This window comes from Sphaerodactylus townsendi, linkage group LG01 (assembly GCF_021028975.2).
Source record: "Sphaerodactylus townsendi isolate TG3544 linkage group LG01, MPM_Stown_v2.3, whole genome shotgun sequence".
NCBI classification, from domain to species: Eukaryota; Metazoa; Chordata; class Lepidosauria; order Squamata; family Sphaerodactylidae; genus Sphaerodactylus; species Sphaerodactylus townsendi.
Genome location: NC_059425.1, coordinates 104,131,062 through 104,149,944, shown reverse-complemented (window position 1 = coordinate 104,149,944; position 18,883 = coordinate 104,131,062). Strand labels below are relative to the sequence as shown.

General features: G+C 40.0%; 1 protein-coding gene across 9 annotated transcripts in view; it reads right to left on the bottom strand.

The window, feature by feature from the left end:
* HIVEP2 (HIVEP zinc finger 2) overlaps window positions 1-18,883 on the bottom strand; it is a 172,588-nt gene that overhangs the window by 48,463 nt on the left and 105,242 nt on the right. For all 9 annotated transcript variants that reach the window (XM_048489480.1, XM_048489523.1, XM_048489540.1 and 6 more), the window contains one exon: window positions 13,035-13,131. The gene's annotated coding sequence lies outside the window, so the exon portion shown is untranslated. The remainder of the gene's footprint in view (window positions 1-13,034; window positions 13,132-18,883) is intronic.

Sequence of the window (18,883 nt, the reverse complement as noted above, 5' to 3'; positions counted from 1 at the left end):
GGAGAATCTGGGCTCCCTAGTTTAAACACCATTGAAAGTGATGCTATTTGGGGGTGGATTCCAGCATCACAGTGGCCGCCCATTGAGGGGGGTGTGTGTGCAAAACTCAGATTTTGGGCTCCATTTTTCCTAGCTATGCCTCTGCCTGGAGGGGAGGGCAGAAGGGACTGCCGGCTGCTGGCTGGGAGCCCAGCTGGTGGCGGGGCTGGAGAGTCTGCCATCCCTGGCCTCAGAGAGCTGCTTTTATAAGCACTGAGGCCAGGGGCAGGACTTGGGGAGGTATCGCCCCCACCCCCGAACCATCCCCATAAAAAATCTATACCTATATCACTGGTAGCCACCATAATTAGTCTCTAAGGTCTCTAAGGATTAAGTTATACCAGTTTGGCATATAAAAAAAGCTGCTTAGCTGATACAGGAAAAGTGCAGGTGGCTGGCAGATTACTCAAAATAGAAGTAAAATGCAAAAGTCATCACTAAAAGAGGAACTACTAAAAGTGCTTGAGATCAGGAAATTATATACAATTATGTCCTTTACTTGTAATTTCCTTTCAGAATATTATGATTTATTACTTGGACTCTCATCCTTTGCCTATTTAGCTGTCCCAAAACAGTAACTTTGAGGACTTGTAGATCAAAGGAAAGTGTTACCATCAAGTGATATATATTAAATGCTATCATCAAGTAATAATTTATGTAGTTTGGAACAAGTAGAATTAGTCAGGCGAGAAGCGGTTATTACTAAAATTTGTTATATTTAGAATATTGTCAGAATGTTGACCTGAAACATCAACTGTCTGAGAGAATGAGAGACAGTTTCCAAAGCATCCCCCAATTTAGCTTAAGAGCCACATCTTTAGTTGGGGGCTGCACGGAGGAGACTAAAAAAGTGAAATCACCACCTCTCTCTGTTCAATCAGCAGAATATAAATTTTCTAAATGAAAAAGTCTGTCTTTTACTGGATGGAAATTGTGATGTAGGGGTTTACGCTTCAGGAAGAAGCCTAAGAACTCACACCACCCTGTTGAAAACCTTTGATCCTCAGAGAAACCAAAGTGAAAAGCCAAATGGTTTAGGATCGTTTGGAAGCACATGGGAGAAAGGAAGTTTTCCTGGGAAGTTAGGAACAAAGGGTTGAAGATTCTGATCCAGTCTGAGCTGGGGTGAGCATTTCTGAGCTCAGGGAGGCAGAGAAAAGGCCTGAAGGGATGGTGCCATTCAGCTGAGAAATATCTGTATTGAACGTTTTATTATTTTCTGTTTTTATTTTCAATAAAAGCGTTGAGAACTCAGCTGGTTTCAGAGTATCTGGAAAAAGAACCCAAGGTTTTGTAGAAAGAAGCATGGCTCTCCCAGGTTTCATTCGTTGACAGAAATCCAGGTCTGTCTTTGTACAGATGGTGATTAAATAGTCACTGTCCCCTTAAGCGCTGTATGTACTTTGACATTACAGATATTTTTCATTGGATAGAGACGCACTGTCAGGATGTGAGAAGCACACCACTGCCTGCACTGTTTGTCCTGCAGAATGACAAAGGGAAGGTCCAATCAGATGTCTTGTATTATTAAAACCGTATTCCCTCATCTGTTCATTATGTAGAGAATATTCAGGCACCTTCTCTGGCACCAAGCTTGTGCAAAAGCACATTAATTTATTTATTTGGTAATGAAGAATTAAAGAAAAGCTACACTGGGAAAAAGTCAGTTGAAGTGAGATTTTCAGGACAAAATAGCAGAAAAAAGGAGACATTCGGCTGATGAGGCAATAAGTCAACTGCATTATTAACAAAGCTCAGGTTTCATCATTAACAGTGCCCATGTTTCCACAAGTGATTGTACTTCAACCATGTCCAAACCTGCATTTAGGGTGGTTCGCACTGTACCTCACTAATAAGTCCAGGGTGCATTGTTCCAGTTGTGCAAGAAATGCTTTTCAGTCATATGAAAATGATCTACAATAATTCTAGTAACAAATAATAACAGTTCCAAAATTAATAATAAAATGTGTTCTTCCACATATACTTTCTAGTATTGACCTTTTGGTTTGTGGCAGCAGGGGGGCAAGAATGTCTAGGTGCTCAAAGTTTTTCAATTGTTTAAACAAAGATGGGATTTTTGCAAACAATTTGTACAACCCACATCAGATGAAAAGTTTATAGAAAATATTGGAGCTGAGTTTATAATGATAGAAACAGAAGGAATATAACCACAGTGGTATAAATTCCTTCTGACTGAGATACATGTAGGATGGTATAAGCAACCTTTTATAGTGTCAAATAGTTAATACTTTTCTTTGCTAGGATGAGGTAGATAGTGAACATTCAAAAATAATCTATAGTGAATTCATTTGATATGTGGGAAACACTATTTGGACTAATTAACATTGCCAGCATTTTCAGGTTTTCCTTCTGTGTAAAGCTGTGAACATTAGATATAACCCCAAAGAAGAAGTTAAAGCCACCAAACTGTATCAGGCCAAGAAAACTTTGAGGTTTTTCCTCCTACATGCAATTTCCTGTGCAGGGCAAACTGTATGCCACCTCCCCTGCAGAAATAAAAGACCTAACTTGTTCTTAACTGCGATGGAAACACTGTCATATTTTCCATCAGTCAATTTTGTAACCTCTGCTGAACTAACATCCTCACATTTTTCCATATTTTACAAAAACTTGAGTAAACAGATGCAATCAGAGATAGCTGAGTGTCCTGTCACTGTTGCCTTACGGCACAACAGGTACATTTTTTCAGATTAGAAGGCCAGTCCGACTTGTGGGTGCTGCCCACACAAAGTCTGCTTAACCGAAAGCTCACAAACCCTTTCCTTGAACAGAACTCAACTGTGCAGGTTTAGCTGTACAGAGACACTTTTATGAGCTGTGGAAGAACTTGTACAGTTTGGAGCTGCATATTTCTAGGAAAAGATTGCTTCCTGTCGATTGCTCAGTTTTGTCTTTCTTGGATCAAATTAAATGAAGTTCATGAACTTTCAGTCAAGTTACATTTACCAGTCAAAGAACTAAAACTGAATGCACACGGGTGGGGGTGGGGGGAAAGGTATTCTACTGCTTACTTTATCAGTCCCTCCCTCCAAGAATATCCTCGCTTTCGTTCACCTATGCTGAGTAGCTCAGACAGCAAAACAATGCACTGTATGCTTTCTGGCAAAAACAAATGTAATACTATACCACATCAGCCTATGTATGTTTGTTCCACTGACAGGCAGTTCAAAACAGCATACAACCATCTGGTGAAAGCTGCTCACATGGAGCTGAGATGCTTTGCCAGAAGAAAACATATTCAGCTTCTGAATCAGTTGGCAAAATACCAGCGGACCAATGGCAGGAGTACTACTGAATGACATTTTCCACAGTCCGCTGTATTGTAAATGTATGAAAGTAATTTAAGCAAACTCTTGCATGCCTCCTTTACATTGTTTCCTAGCAGGGCACAGCAGTTCTTAGTCCTTCTGAGACCAGTACAATCCTCCACATCTTCTCCAATCTTCACAAGGAGGGGGTTTTCCCTTTGAGCAGTCAATTGGTCCTCTTTTTGCCAAGGCTAGAAGGGGATGACATTTGATCATCTTATGGGGATATGGGACTCACAACTCCTGCTTGAACACTGCCAGTGAGGGAGAGCTCACCATCACCTTAGGCAGCTCATTCCACTGCTGAACTATTCTTTTTGCTAATATCCAGTAGGTTCCTTTTCACTCATAATTAAAGCCATTACTGTGAGCCCAATCCTCTGCTGCTTGCAGGAACAGTCAAAGAACTACCTGCTCTCCTCTAAGTGACAGCCTTTCAAATACTCAAAGAGTGCAATCATGTTCCCCCTCAACCTCCTTTTCTCCAGACTGAACATTCCCAAGTCCCTCACCCTCTCCTTGCAAGGATCCTGATCATCCTTGTTGCTCTCTTCTGCACCCACTTCATTTTGTCCACATCCTGTTAAAAATGAGGCCTCCAGAACTAAAGAAACTCCAGAACTAAAGATGCAGCTTAATCAATATGGTATACAGTGAGACTATGACATCTTGTGATTTGGATGTTACATCTCTGTTGATACATCCCAAGATATTGTTTCTTGCAGGAGAGAAATTTCATAATAACTAAATGTTAGCAGTTACTGTGTAGACACAACTGTATCTCCTTATTTTTAGAGTTCACATTGCCTTGCATGCACAGCTGTTCTTCTATGCTGCAATCAATCCTTCCCATTCAGTTATGTCTCAGTATAATAGAAATGTCTTTTTCATCACAAATGCTTCTGGACAAACAATCAAACACACATATATACCATACTATGTCTTCAATACATTCTCCTGTGGACACTGGTCTCAAATGAGAATGGCTCTAAATAATAAGACCAGGACTTGGCGTATAAGATTCAAGCACTGGATTCATCTTTGCTTCAGGCATGAGGATATGAGCCCAGGCTTTAACTTTTCGGCATGCTACTGAATTGTGGACCCACACAGAAGCAAAGTTCTATGCCTTGGGCCTGCCTCCCAATGTTATAGCTATGTTCCCTCCCAATGAGATGTTCTCCATTATAAAATCTAGACTTTTTGAATTAGAACATCAGGAATTGATGGCTCATGCAAAAAATATTCTGCTGTCCCCTCTCCCTTGGCATTCCATACAGCCGCCTAAGCATGGCCAGATATTTGTTCGCTCTTTCCGATCCAGAGCACCGACGTGCCATCTCTTTGGCCAGATGCAATATACTTCCTTCTGCTTTGAGGGATGCAAGAGGCTCCAAAACACCCCATAGTGTGCGTTTTTGCATCTGCATGCTGAAAACTGCAGAAACTTTACACCACATTTTGTATTATTGCCCCCTTCACAACTGGGCCAGAACAAAGTTCCTCTCAACCTTATTGATGGGCTTAGAGTTCTGGACAGACCAGCAGAAGACAGTTTATCTGTTAAACAACGAATCCAGTGATGCTTTAGATAAAATGGGCAGGTTTTTATGCACGGTCATAATTTTTTTTGTATTTTGTATGTTAATTTTTTTGTATTTTATTTTAAATTTTTGTACTATGCCATTAACAGTTATCTGTTATCTGTATAAACATGCAGTGTTAGACTTTTTTCAAATACATCTAGTGCCCCTAGGATCAGGTGGATTTACTTGTAAGAACGTGTGTTTAGAGGTCTGTATCACTCTTTATATGACAAGTAAAGGATACTAAGCATGCTAACATGGACTTAAATCAAATGACATCAACAAGACATATTTTCAAGTAAATGGGACTGCCAGTACATTTTGGATTTTGATGGATTTTCTATTATAGAAAGGCAAAAACCCTGACAAATGCGGTACTCTGAAGAGCTCAATGTCGTAATATAATTTCTCCTTTCAGACCATCCTTGTCTGACTGCATTTTAACTTGAAAACCAGAGATCACAGTGCCAAAAAAATTTCAAGTACTGTCTCCAAATGGATACGCAGAATGTTGATGCACTGCCAGCACTCACATTACTTTTTCTCACTGAAAGCTAAAATATATGCAATAGAAAAGCCATATGTAAACTCATTCAGTTTCAGTAAATTTGTTCAGACATTTTTATCACTGTCCCATTCTAAGTCACAGCCAGGGATAGGGGGGAGTGATGTACAAGAAAATGAATATGCAATTGCCTGTGTTTGTCATAAGGCGAATAATGCAAGCTACCAGATGTTTGGGAATTCTTACAAATAGGTTATAACTGTGCAAAATAAATTGTTTTATTACCTCCTATGCAATGAGCTTGGGTGAATTGTGAAAGGTATCACAATGAAAGCTCTAGCTGAATAAAGGCATAAACCAAACACACCACAGGTTGTGACAGCAGGCCTCTCCCTAGACATTAAGGATCTTAATAAAAGGATGGCATTTGCCAGGCACTAGGACGGCTCTGCTATTAAAAGAATAAGGCTGTTACATAAGACTGTGAGGCAGTATCCTGCCATTCCATTGCAGCCTTCTTCCACCAATGTCCCTGCACAAAAAAACTAGCATCTAATCCTCTTTGACTTTTCTTCTTCAGTTGTTTTTAAGGAAAGGTATGTACATCCCACAGAGATTCCCAAATTCTTGTAGATGCCTTCTCACAAGAGTTCAGCCATCATTCTGATTTTATAAGCATTAATGTAACCAGAAGGGTTGCCAGGACAACCAAAAGAACACCATTTTTAAATAGAGGGCTAGGGGAGAGAAGGCAAGGAAGGATAACTCCTCTAGCTTCAAGACAGAGGCGGAAAAGTGAAGTGCATCAAACAGAAGATGCACTGATCTACCACTTGCCCAAAGGTGAAGTAGCAAAGTGGGTTAAGGAATGCCATAAACCTACCAAGTGAACTATCCTTGGTCTCTTTTTAAAAAAATGAAGCAAGAAGATTCTATAACCAGTAAAATGGGGACAAATTGCAGGCCAAATGAATTTAGATATGTTAAAAAGATAAGGAAGGACTATTGAGCTGTTCCAAAATTTGAAGTTTATTGTAAGGAAAGTTACGTCACTGCCAAAATAGGCTGACCTGACTTTGCAAGTTATGCACTATGGTGGGAAAGGAGAATCAGGGTCTATTACAACCTGATATTCTATGGCTTTCTTGACAATGTGGGATTGGTTGTGATTAATTGCATAGGCGGACTAAATGATCAACAGTTGTATATCACATGCTTGTCTGACCATTCATATCTTAGAGAAATATAATACTGCACATACAGACCTAACATGCCAATGAAAAAGAATTCACCAGAATTTAAAATCTTAGGCCGTTTCTGCACGGCCGTAAGGGCGCCTCCACGCCGGCAAGAATTCCGCCGGCGTGGAGACGGAGGGCATTCGCATGCAAGCATGCGGGTGGCCTCCAGGAGAGGTGCCGGGTAGATTCGCAGGCTGCTCCGCGATGGAGCCGCTTCGTTGACTATCACGCTCAGTTCTGCACCAGCCCATCGCTTCAGTTGAGTTGTCGATTGTTCATTTCGCCCTCCGGACCTCCAGGGCCGTCGAGAGGACAGCGTGGGCGGGGCTGGCGACGGCCAGCAGGCCGGATGACGGGACACGGTGAGTGGAACGGAGGAAACAGCGTATACCCCGGCGGTGCTGTTCGCGACTTCGCGACCGGGAACAAACATCGCTGTGGAAGGAAAAACAACCCTTTAAAGGGTTGTTTTTCAGGGCGGCTTGACGCCGCCCTGGGGGAGAGGGAGCGGAGTCAGGTCGGCGCTGCTGTGTTGCAGCAGCACCGCCTGTGCGAATGGCTCCCTGGGGATGGCGTGTATCCCGTCCCCAGGGCATTAATGGGCCGTGCGGAAACGGCCTTAGAAACTTAACACTACTTACATCTGCTAAATGGATAAGGTGCCTTTTAGGCTTCACTCACACATCACGGAATATTACAATGTAGCAGCCAACTACAACTGGAAGGTCTTGTCCACATAGCAAAATCCAGTTGTGAATTAATGCTATAGTGGAACAAGAGTACAATGTCCAGTTATGTGTGGACATAACCTCACATTGTCATCCTAAACAAATAGTCTCCTAAGTCTATTGAAGTCAGTTGGCTCAGAACAGTGTAACTTTCCTTACAATTGCACTGCTAGAGTCTCAGAAAGTTGTGATGACTCCATCAGCTTGAATGGAAAAACAAATCAACATATTAGTGTTTCAAATAACTAATTTGAAGGACATCTACTGTTTACAGGCTTAGGGCAGCAGGTGGTTTGACTTTTCCCACTTGCCTAAAGGAAATCTGGTTTCTCATGCAGCGCTGAAATCATACCCTATCCCAACCCTTTCAAACAGACAAATTCTCTCACTCAACACACACACACTCACTAAGAATTGGTTTCATGGTTGTATGATGTATCAATTGTCCAGCAGATATTAAGCATTTGTTTTCATAGGTGGCAGCATCAACCATATAACCTAAATTAGGACAGTCAACACTTTGCATCATAAAAATTTGACTGTATAGCCTCCCCCATTTCTTAAATAAATATATACCATGACCAACTCACTCATTACTGATAACTATAAGAGAAACCAAAGCTTTGCCAACGTGAGCCTCAATTTGCAGAAGGATCATAAACTCAGGTGCTAATGAAAATTGAAAGACCTATTTTAGGACCCTTTTTTAAAAAAAGAGACAAAACTCTATAATGTATTTTATCACAGCAAGGCATAAGCCTTTCCTTCCTACCCAGAAGGAAGGATTTTCATCCCTGGTCAGAAAGACCATTTTTGTATCATATTTACTTCAGAAAATTTCCTGCTTTAATTTGGATTTTCTACACCTTTTCTTGGCTATTTTTCCATGGCATAAAGCATGTAGCAAATTTAACAGAAATATTTCTATTTAATTTTGTTAATATGATCAGGAAAAAGGGGAAAGATCAGTAATGAGAATGGGGACACCATTTAAAAATTTCTTGAATTTCCAAATCGGACCAGAGCTGTCACAAGTTTGGTAACACCCTTACCTGTGAATTAACATTAACTCATTTGAGTCCTTGACGGGACCCCTCTCCCTGTAGCTATTTTAACAAACTAGTATCTTTTTTGAACACTTGTGTTATTCCTGATTTTCTAGGGAGTCAATCCACAAGCTTTGGAATCAGTCCAGATGGGGTTCTTTCACACAACTGCCCTCCTTGAGGTTTTTTTTACAGTTGTAGAATCTGTTAATTTTCTTCTGCAAATGGCTTAAATAATGAGGATTTTCAAGGGGGGGTGATGTTGTCAACGATGGAGTTATCAGTTTTTTTAAAAGCTCTAAAATATTGATATAATACTGTACTGTACCAATCAAATTCTTTGAATTATCAGCTTTTATTTTAAAATGTAAGTCATTAGCTTCTTCCCTCACCAGTGGCGTATTTACCTGGGAACAAGGGGTACCCTCTGGCCCCAGGTGCCACTTACCTGGTCACATGGGGACACAAAATCGCCCCTCCCATGTGACCAGGAAGAAGACAGCAAGGCAGCAGGAAGTCCTGCTGCCTCGTCGTCTTCTGGAGCCCTCAACCCCGCCCATGTCCTCATCGACATGGGCAGGGTCAATGGTGCCCCCCTGATTCACCCCTTGCTCCTGGCTTCCAGGGAGCCAGCAACCAGCAGCCCCTTCAGCCCTCCCCTGCGGAATTCAGAGAATCTGCTTATATTACAATTATAGTACAACAGCATTATATTGATATTTTCTAAACAAAAAATGGATATTACTATATGGGGAGAAGAGGGAGTGGCTTGATGATGACAGTACAATAATTAAAAAGTTGGCTGGAGGTGAGTGGGACAAAGAAAACCTATAGAAACATTACATACTAGGAAGAAGCAGACTCAAACTTGGCTTCCAGAATAACAATGGAAAAAAAGTGGTTTCAAAAGAGCTGGATGGGAGATGGGGGAAGTGAAAATGAAGGCACAAAAATGTATGTGGAAATCAGGAGATAAACCAAAGCAGTATGGGACCAGAATTGATGGGGGTGGGAGTGGGCAGGAAGGAAGGAATCACACAGAAAAGACCTACAGCATGACTAGGATTAGTTTAAATTATTCAAGTTAAACTGGAAAAAAGTACCTCATCTGTTTTGTTTACATTTTTTATGTTCGGTGGTACTGTGTGAACATGTATGTGCATTCTTTTGAACACTGGGCACTTTCAGAAATGTTAATAGTACAAAAGAGATATTGCTGCTGTTATCTTTTTCAATCACTGCAAAAGCAATGGCAGGATGTTATCCCTGGATAGGATGTTATTTTACTTCCCCTCCAGGCTCTCCATTCTTTCCCCTCAGCATGCTCAGTTGCTTCCTCTTTCCTCCTGAATAAAAATTGTTTGGCTAGGCTCTGGAACTAGTTAATAAGGGGAATGACACTGCACTATATTATATTAGACCATAATTGAGTGGTGAGAGCAAGCTTTGGAGCTTTACAGAGAATTTCACCAGATGTTCTTGTTTAGGAAAGAAAACTATTTTGATTCAGTCTACAGTCTACAAAATGTTTATTCTCTGGGGTCTTGTAAGGTAAGAGCTTGAACTCTGGAACCAATATTTTGACATTTATGTAAGTTACTTTCACTGAGGGAAATTAGTTCCTTTGACACTTTTCTGAAGTACAGTGAGAGAGATACAATTTTATGTTTCCTAAACCACAACAGGGTGTTAAAATCAGGTACTGAATGTGTCTTGGGAAATCTGGAGGCACAAAACAACATACAAAAAATCTCCACATGCTTAGTATTACTTATTACATTTCAAATAATTTCTCATAACAGAATTCATATTTTTTTTCATATTGACTGTAACCACATTGAACCAAGAGGGAAAGTGGGGTGCACATTAATAAATAAATTAGATGATCTGAACAGTCTCTTCCATTTTCAGTGCCTCATTAGTGAATCTTCCAATTTTTTTCTCAGACAGAACAAAGTAAATCAGATCTTACTACCAGTGTCAGGATAGGTACATTGTAGACTTTTCCTTGTCTTACGCCTTAGGGACTGTTTATTGCCTTAGGGGCTGTTTACACCATTACTAGGAAGGAAAAATAGTTCATCTCAGTCACCAGACTATACTTCATCCCCTCCATCCTCCTGCTGTGATTCAAAATGCCCCCCAATGTTGCTCTTGAGGGTAGACTTTGCAAATGTTAAAGATGTTAAAGTCCCATCATGGAGTAGCAAATTTTGTTTACTGAAACAAGTATGAGACAGCTTACAATTTAATAAAAACCAGTGTATATGTGTGAGATATGTGTGTGTGTGTGTGTGTGTGTATTCATATGTGTTCACACACACACACACAGAGAGAGAGAGAGAGAGAGAGAAAGCACTTAATTGATTGATTAAATGCAAAAGGCATACCAAGATTTTGTCTCCATGATGGGACTTTACCTAAGAACTGCTATGATAAAAGGTGCAATCATCCTTTTTCAGAAACTGGCCAGCAGCCCTAATGTTGTTGGCAGTGGCGTATTTGCCTAGGGACCTGGGGTGGAGGGCGCAAGATTTTCAGGTTCGTTTGTGTGTGTTTTGTACTTTTTAGTGTTTTTTCAGTTTTCGGCCTGCAAGGGGGTGCAGTTTTCAGGCTAGCAGGACCAAAATTTCAAGGATTTTTAAGGAGCCCCTCCTGATGATACCGCCAAAGTTAGGTAAGGTTTGGTTCAGGGGGTCCAAAGATGGGGTGCCCCCATCCCTATTGTTTCCAATGGGAGCTAATAGGAGATGGGGCTATACCTTTGAGGGTCCATAACTTTGGACCCCTGAACCATACTTCACCAAACCTGGGTGGTATCATCAGGAGAGTCTCCTAAAGATACCCTGAAAGTTTGGTGCTGCTAGCTTAACAATTGCACCCCTGACAGCAGGCACCCTCCAAATTTCCCCAGATTCTCCCCCTTCAGCATGGACTTAAAGGGAGAATGTGAGGTCCCCAGTTTAAACATTGAAAGTGATGCTGTTTCAGGGTGGGGAAGAATCCACCTCAAAACAGCATCACTTCAATGTTGTTTTACTGGGGACCCTAGATTCTCCCTTTAAGGTGGATTTAAAAGAAGAATCTAGCCTCCCTAGTTTAAACTCCACTGAAAGTGATGCTGTTTGTGGATGGATTCCACTGGAAGTGTTTTGTGAGAGATGATACTGACATTTGTTTGGTAAATGTTTTGCGGGGGTTGATTTGTGAGAGATTTACATGCTTAATACCCACTTGCACTGGCTTGGAGCTGTTTCTCAGGCTAACAACCTACCTCATAGGGTTGGTGTGAGGACAAAATTAGGAAAGAGAGTTGGTGGGGGAGAGAGCCATGTATGTTTTGCTGGGAGTGAGAGGTGTTTTGTGAGCTGGTGCAAAAAATCATTGTTTGGTCGTGGTGGAGGAGGGTGGCCACTTTTACCGGGAGTGAGGGGAACACCAAACTGAGGTTTTGTCCCCAGGGTCCAGTTTGCCTAGATATGTCTCTGGTTGTTGGCCCCTGTAGTTGGCATTAACAGGCTCTAATTGCACAACATAGCACCATATTCCTTGGTTGTTGAAAAGCACAAAATGCTTCAGCATTCTCAAAATCATCACTAGAATGCTTGATTATCAGAATAAGAATCTATTAAAATTAGTGTGTGCACATGCATGCCATCAAGTAAGAGCTGATTCATGGTGACCTGGTAGGGTTTTCAAGGCAAAAAATGTACACACATGGCTTTGCATTGCCTGCCTCTGTGTGGGCTGAGATAGTTCTGACAGAACTGTGACTGGCCTAAGGTCACCCAGCAGGCTTCATGTGGAGGAAGATAATTGAACCTGGTAGGCCAGACTAAAGTCAACCACTCCTAACCACAGAACCACACTCCCTTGTATATAATCAGTAGTCAGTGTTGAAACAGAAACAAACTTGTTAAGGCACATTACCCTTCCCGTTGTTGTATAGGATTGACTAATCTAAAGTGATCACAGGCTAAACCTCAAACAGCCCTTCATTTGTCCCAAACTCTTATCTGATGCACCACATGAGGGGGGACTTTAGCAAAGAGGAGGAATAAAGTAAAACCTCTGGGTCTCATCTACTGATGCAAGTCATGAGCAACAAGAGAGCCAGGCAACTTTCCTTGGTTCCCTGCCCTCACCCACAATCATACATCACATTTTGCTTGTGAGGTTTTCCCAATCCCCAGAGAGGAGTTTTGGAACTAACAGCAGGCTGCTTGAGGAAAGGGAAGGTAGGGAAAGGGTTGCTTTGCCAGTTCTTTCTCTAAAGTCTTACAGTGGGCTGACCCAGATTATTTTCTGAATACATTCAGCAGCAGTAATGAACACAGCTCTGATGGAAACGTCAACCTACCATCTATTAAAGACATCATATGTAAAATTGAAACCTCTCACCATATCTGTTTTAAAATAGTATTTAAGAATCATTTAGGCCACTTCTAAAGAGTCCTGCTCAAATATTTTGCAAATACTTGAAACCATGGTGTTTGGTGATGGGCAGGAAATACACAGGAAATAAATAAATAAAATATAGTCTGTCTTTTAAGCTTTTACCTTTGTACTGATGGTCAGAGATGCAAGTGAAATGGTCCTAAGCAAGACTATTTGGTTCATTAATCCAGTTAAAATGGCTCTTCAGAATCTTCTGCTCCTATATTAGGAAACAAAGAAGAAGAAAATATTTCAGCAGGTAAAGCAACAACTTCCCATTCTTTGGATAGCAAAATAATTCATGAGGCAATATTCAACAGCAACAACAAAAAATTCTTCTGCAGATTCCACTTCTTTGATTATACTTAGGCAGACATACTGTACACACAGAGCAGGTCCATTGTGAAAGATGCAGACAATTAGACACACTTCCTATTTCTTTTAAAATAAGATTAATACATTTCCTTGTTTATGAATATTTTATTAAGAAAAATATCAGTTTCTACATACACATTCAAAACATATGCACTGCATTTTGTACTTACAGTATACATTTTGAATTTCAGCTTTTGTACACAGCAAAAACTACAAACAAATACATTTTAAAAACCCAATTTAAAAAAGAATAAGGTATGCTTCAAAATGAGCAGAAATAATAGTTTAGCCTATCACCCAAAGTGGAAAACTATGGTTCCATTCCAAGACTACAGATCTTAAAGGTCTTTGGGTGGAGAACAGTATAAAATTACACCATACCATACCTAAACAAAATTATAGTCAGTCTGCTTTGTAATCCCGGTTTGGAGGGCAAGTGCATACTATAGTTATCTAGGTTACATGCAACCCCGATATTTCTGTTTGTGTTAAATTGGAAGTCACAAACGAATTCACATTCCCAAGCACATGGAGGGAAAGTAAAACACAGAGTCTACACTGGGACCCTGATAAGAAACAGCAAGACAAGCAACAATTTATACTCATTCATAAGCACCTGCTAGGAGTTTGTGTCTTCCAGGGGAAAAGAATTTCATCCACAAGGGAAGGACAGTCTAAGCTGTTAGACAATGTATAAGCACATATAAGCACATATTTCAAAGAACAATATAAGCCACAGACTGCACAGTTCTGCAATGATAAGAAGTTGGTTTTATTAACAATTGGGGAAAATAACACTATTTAGCCATTGTCAAGAGACATATATTCTGAAGAAAATTTGAGTTCCTCATTTTGTATGCTTATTTTGATATTGTTTGTTCTTGAATAGGTTTTTTGGAGGAAAATTTACATTTTTGCATCACATTAATTTGTTTTCAGAATAGCTATTACAACTTTCATACTCCATGGTGTATTGAGATGATAGAATCATTGAGTTGGAAGGGGCCATACAGGCCATCTAATTCAATTCCTGCTGAATGCAGGATCATCCCTGACAAATGTTTGTCCAGCCACTGCTTGAAGACTATCAGTAAGGGGGAGTTCACCATCTCTCTAGTCAGCCAATTTTAAGACTGAACTACTCTTACTTTAAAAAAAAATCCCTAATATCCAACTGCAACTTTATAGCCATAATTTAAACCCCTTATTGCAGGTCTTATATTCTGCTGCCACTAGAACAGCTTCCTGCCCTCCTTGGACAGTCTTTCAAATACTTAAAGAGAACAATCATGTCCCCCCTCAATCTCCTCTTCTCCAGACTGAAGTCCCTTAGCCTGTCCTTATAGGGCTTGCTCTCCAAATATAGAATTCTGCTTTGTCCTTGCTGAATTGCATTTTGTTCACATTGCCCACTTTTCCAGTTTTTTGTATTGTTGGCTTTTGCTTTTCAGTGTGCTCATGTCTTATAAAATTCTATCGATTTTCCAGCAACTTTGCTACTTCTCCCAGTTTCATGCAGATTTCATGAGTAGTCCCTCCACGCCCTCATCCAAAAATACTGAAAAGTACCAGGCCCAGAACTAAGCCCTTTGGCACTCACTGAACACCTCCCTCAGTTAACATGAAATGCCACTGACAGCTGCTCTTTGAGTGTGGTTCTTCAACCAGTTACCTATCTACCCAATGATCCTAGAGTAGTCTGCAGACCTTTCGTTTACCCATCAGAACACCATAGGGAACAATGTCAAAAGCTTTACTGAAATTCTGGCAAACAACATCAATGGTCCAGTAAGCTCATCAGTTGAGTAAAGAAGGAAACAAGTTTGATCTGGCTGGATCTCTTGGGGACAAATCCATGCTGACTTTCCCAGATCACCAACTTGTCCTTCAGATACTCAAAGATGGACCCCTATAAAATCTGTTTCAGTATCTTCAATAGGACAGTGGTCAGACTACTGGCCTATAGTTTCTTGAGACATCCCTCTTCCTTTTCTGAACACTGGGATAATATTTGTCCTTCTCCAATCTTGCGGTACATCTCACTTTCTCCAAGAGATCTTGAAGATGATGGACAAAGGCTCCACAAGATCTCTAGAAAATTCTTTGAGCACTTTTGGGTGCACATCATCTGGCTTGGGAGATTTGTATTCATCCAGTGCAGTCAGATACCTCTCATCACCCTGAGCCCCTTGGGGGAGGGCAGGGTATAAATACAAATATAAATAAAATAAATCAATCTCTGTTCATGTCAACCAGAAGCCATGTGTGGCCTACTCTAGATGATTTTAGTGATTGGGTGGGGGAGGGATAATGTTTTCAACTGTTATTCATAATGCACATTCATAATGCACATCTTTAAGTACATTGATGTGCAGATTACTGCTTGTTAATCATCACCAGTAATATATACACACAGTGGACTTCTATGTGCATTTGAATAGTTTCTGCCCAGAATATGTGATTTATGTTGTTCACCGCCCAGAGCCCTTTGGGAGTAGGGCGGTATACAAAACCGAATAATTAATAAATAAATAAAATAACTTGCACACTGTAGACCCAATTAGCATGTCCTTCATTTCTTACAGAATGGTTTCTCTCTGTAGAAAGAAATGGCCAAGAGAATTACAGTGTAATCCCATGCATATCTACACAGAAGAAAGTTCTACTTTGTTTAATGTTAAATTTGCACAGAACTGTAACCTCAAATGTCTTGGCTGAAGAATTTTAGTTCATGTTGGGCCCTGCAGAATGATAAGATTACTTCTTAATTTTCAAGAACATAATCTTACTGCAACCTGTTTTAGGAGAGAAGTATGGAGAAGAGGACAACACACTGTTCATTTGCATCGATTTCACCTGGAAAAATTAAGTCAATTCTACTAAATGTACACTGTCAATGACTTTTAGGCATACTGTCCAAATGATAACCATTAACTTTTGTTGTTTTTAACTTGTATACATTTAAAGTAATTGCTGCTATCAGGTTTTAATGGGGTTAAGTTATATTTTGTACTTATTTGCTGTCACTGAGAACAGCTATATTGTGAGCCGCCACGAGCCCTTCGGGGGTGAGGCGGCCTATAAATCTAACAAATGAATGAATGAATGAATGAATGAATGAATGAATGAATGAATGAATGAAGGGAGACAGGAAAAAAAGGTCTAGAAATAAGCTTTGCCTATATGTACTAAGAGAACTACGTTTGATGATTTACACACCCATATGAAATTTATGATATGTAATTAAATATATCACGCTTTTAGCCTTTGTAAAGGTTGCTTGTCTATTCAGGTTATCCTATACCTCTTGGTTCTGAATAACCATCCAGTGTAAATCAGATGGCATTCAGGTGCAGAGACTGGCACAGGGTAGCATGATTTACATATGAGAAACCACAAATGGCATTACAGGAACAAACCTGGAAGATCCTTTAGAATTCTACTTTATGCCTTGCACTGCTTAAAAAGAAATCATTTCCAATTTTTGGGTGAACCACTGCTTACTGTTGTGTCTGAACCACAAACTATGTTTATTCCCCCCACCCTTTTCCTTCCAGACCGGGATTAAGCTGTGGTTTGGAATCCTCATTTACAGCAAACAGACAAAACCATTCAGGCACAACATCAAGATTACATTCTGAGCTAGCATGGCGGGAAAGATGGAAATGATTGTATGAGCCTGCGAATCTCACAACCTCATTCCTGTAATGAAAAAATGTGTTTGTTGTTACAAACAGATAACCAGCTTGCAGTGATTAAAAATGGTGAACAACCAGGTTTGATTTCCTAGTCATCCTCAGGAAGTCTATTGGATGACGGACTACTCACAGTTCTCTCAGAACTCTCTAGGCTCCACCTACCTCACAAAATGTCTGTTGTGGGGAGGGTAAGGGAAGGCAATTGTAAGCCACTTTGAGGCTTCTTATAGTAGAGAAAAGCAGATTATAAACACCAGCTCCTCTTTTCTACATAACATCTACATAGCTTCCCCACAGGTCACTGTGAGCAAGTTTAGATTATGTACTTTTTAGAAAGTAGTTGTATATACTTGGCCTTTATAAGATGTATTTTAACCACAAATAACGAGTTTAGACTACCATAAAAGAATTTGGGGTACAAAGATTGAGACACATCAACTGCAGGAGAGTGACCTAGAATATCACTGGTTTTATTTGCTTCACACATGTATTCTACTCTCTCTCTCTCTTGTAATTCAATTATTTAGATATTAATATTTCAATTTCCTACAAGACACACCCCTTTTACTCTTTTTCCTGGCCTCTTGAAATCAACAGAAGAAGTTATCAAGAATTTCATAGGGGACTATTATAAAGGGGGTTTAGGTGGTCATTTTCCTATTATTTCATCTACAGCAATAAGTTCTGAGAATTATGCAGACATAGTGAAACTGATTAAACAGAGGATTTCCAGAATCCTGAAGAATGCAGATGTGTTTTTATAGGAATACAGTGTCAAAATCTAAAGAACAGAACAGACCTATATTCCAGTTGTAACTAAAGGCTCATGCAACCTTTTCTCTCTTCTCCCTCCCCTTAAAGTTTGCTCTCCACAAGAAAAGCAAGCAGACAAATATATTATTAACAAAAAATATAAACAGAGATCTATACAGGCATTGGGTAGGCAGGAAGCCATATGTTCTGGCTACAACAGACCCTTGCATTTTATCACTTCATTAAGTAATTTTTCTAGAACTCCATTTTGTACAGATGTAGAAAACAAGTACAGCATATAACTGAAGCTCAGAGGTTATGTAGAGCAGGATTGTACTATGTCAGGATGTGGTGGTACAAATTAAAAAAACACAAACAAAAGGTATAGGATTTACTCAACCCCTTGTATTTAATAAATAAATGTATTTTAGGCAGTATGTGCGATGAATACAGACCTTTAACCACATTCAGGCAAGTTAGAATATTGAGAGCCAAACAGGTTGAACAGTTGTAAAAATGAACTACTCCATTCTCTGGCTAAGTCCATGAAGCTCTGGGAAGGAGGGACTGGAAGAGGCCGATAAAGCCTTCTGTACTCTGTCCCTGGTTTAACATCAACACACTTAAAAGCTGACACAGGGTTGAGAGGTTGAGGTTCTCAGGGAAAGACCCACTCTGGAGACATAAGTTAAAAATTCTTATGACAGTGGCGATCCAAATAGAAGACAACAGCAGACAGAACTTGGAAGCAAATTCATTGCAATAGAGTCAACCTGAGGTCAGGGCAAGATTGTCCTTATGAGAATGTGGAAGAAAAGCAAATTGGAAAGTCTAATAAAAGGCTTCTAAGAAAAAGAAGCACAAGTGCTTATACTATTTTGAAACATTGGTAAACTGCAGCAAAGAAACTAATTTGTATCTTCCACAGCCTTAAGCAGCAGCCTGTACAGAAGCTGAAAATATAATCTGAATTTACCTGATTAAGATAACTTATATATATAACCTTGCCATCCACTTGCTTAGTTCCTGCAAATAAAACTTTTGCTTGTTTATGTTTTTTTAAGTATTCTTGTGCCTTAATTTTAGAAGTGACAGGAAAAGAAAAGGGATATGTGTCTTTGATATACAGAACACTTTCCTCTGTCA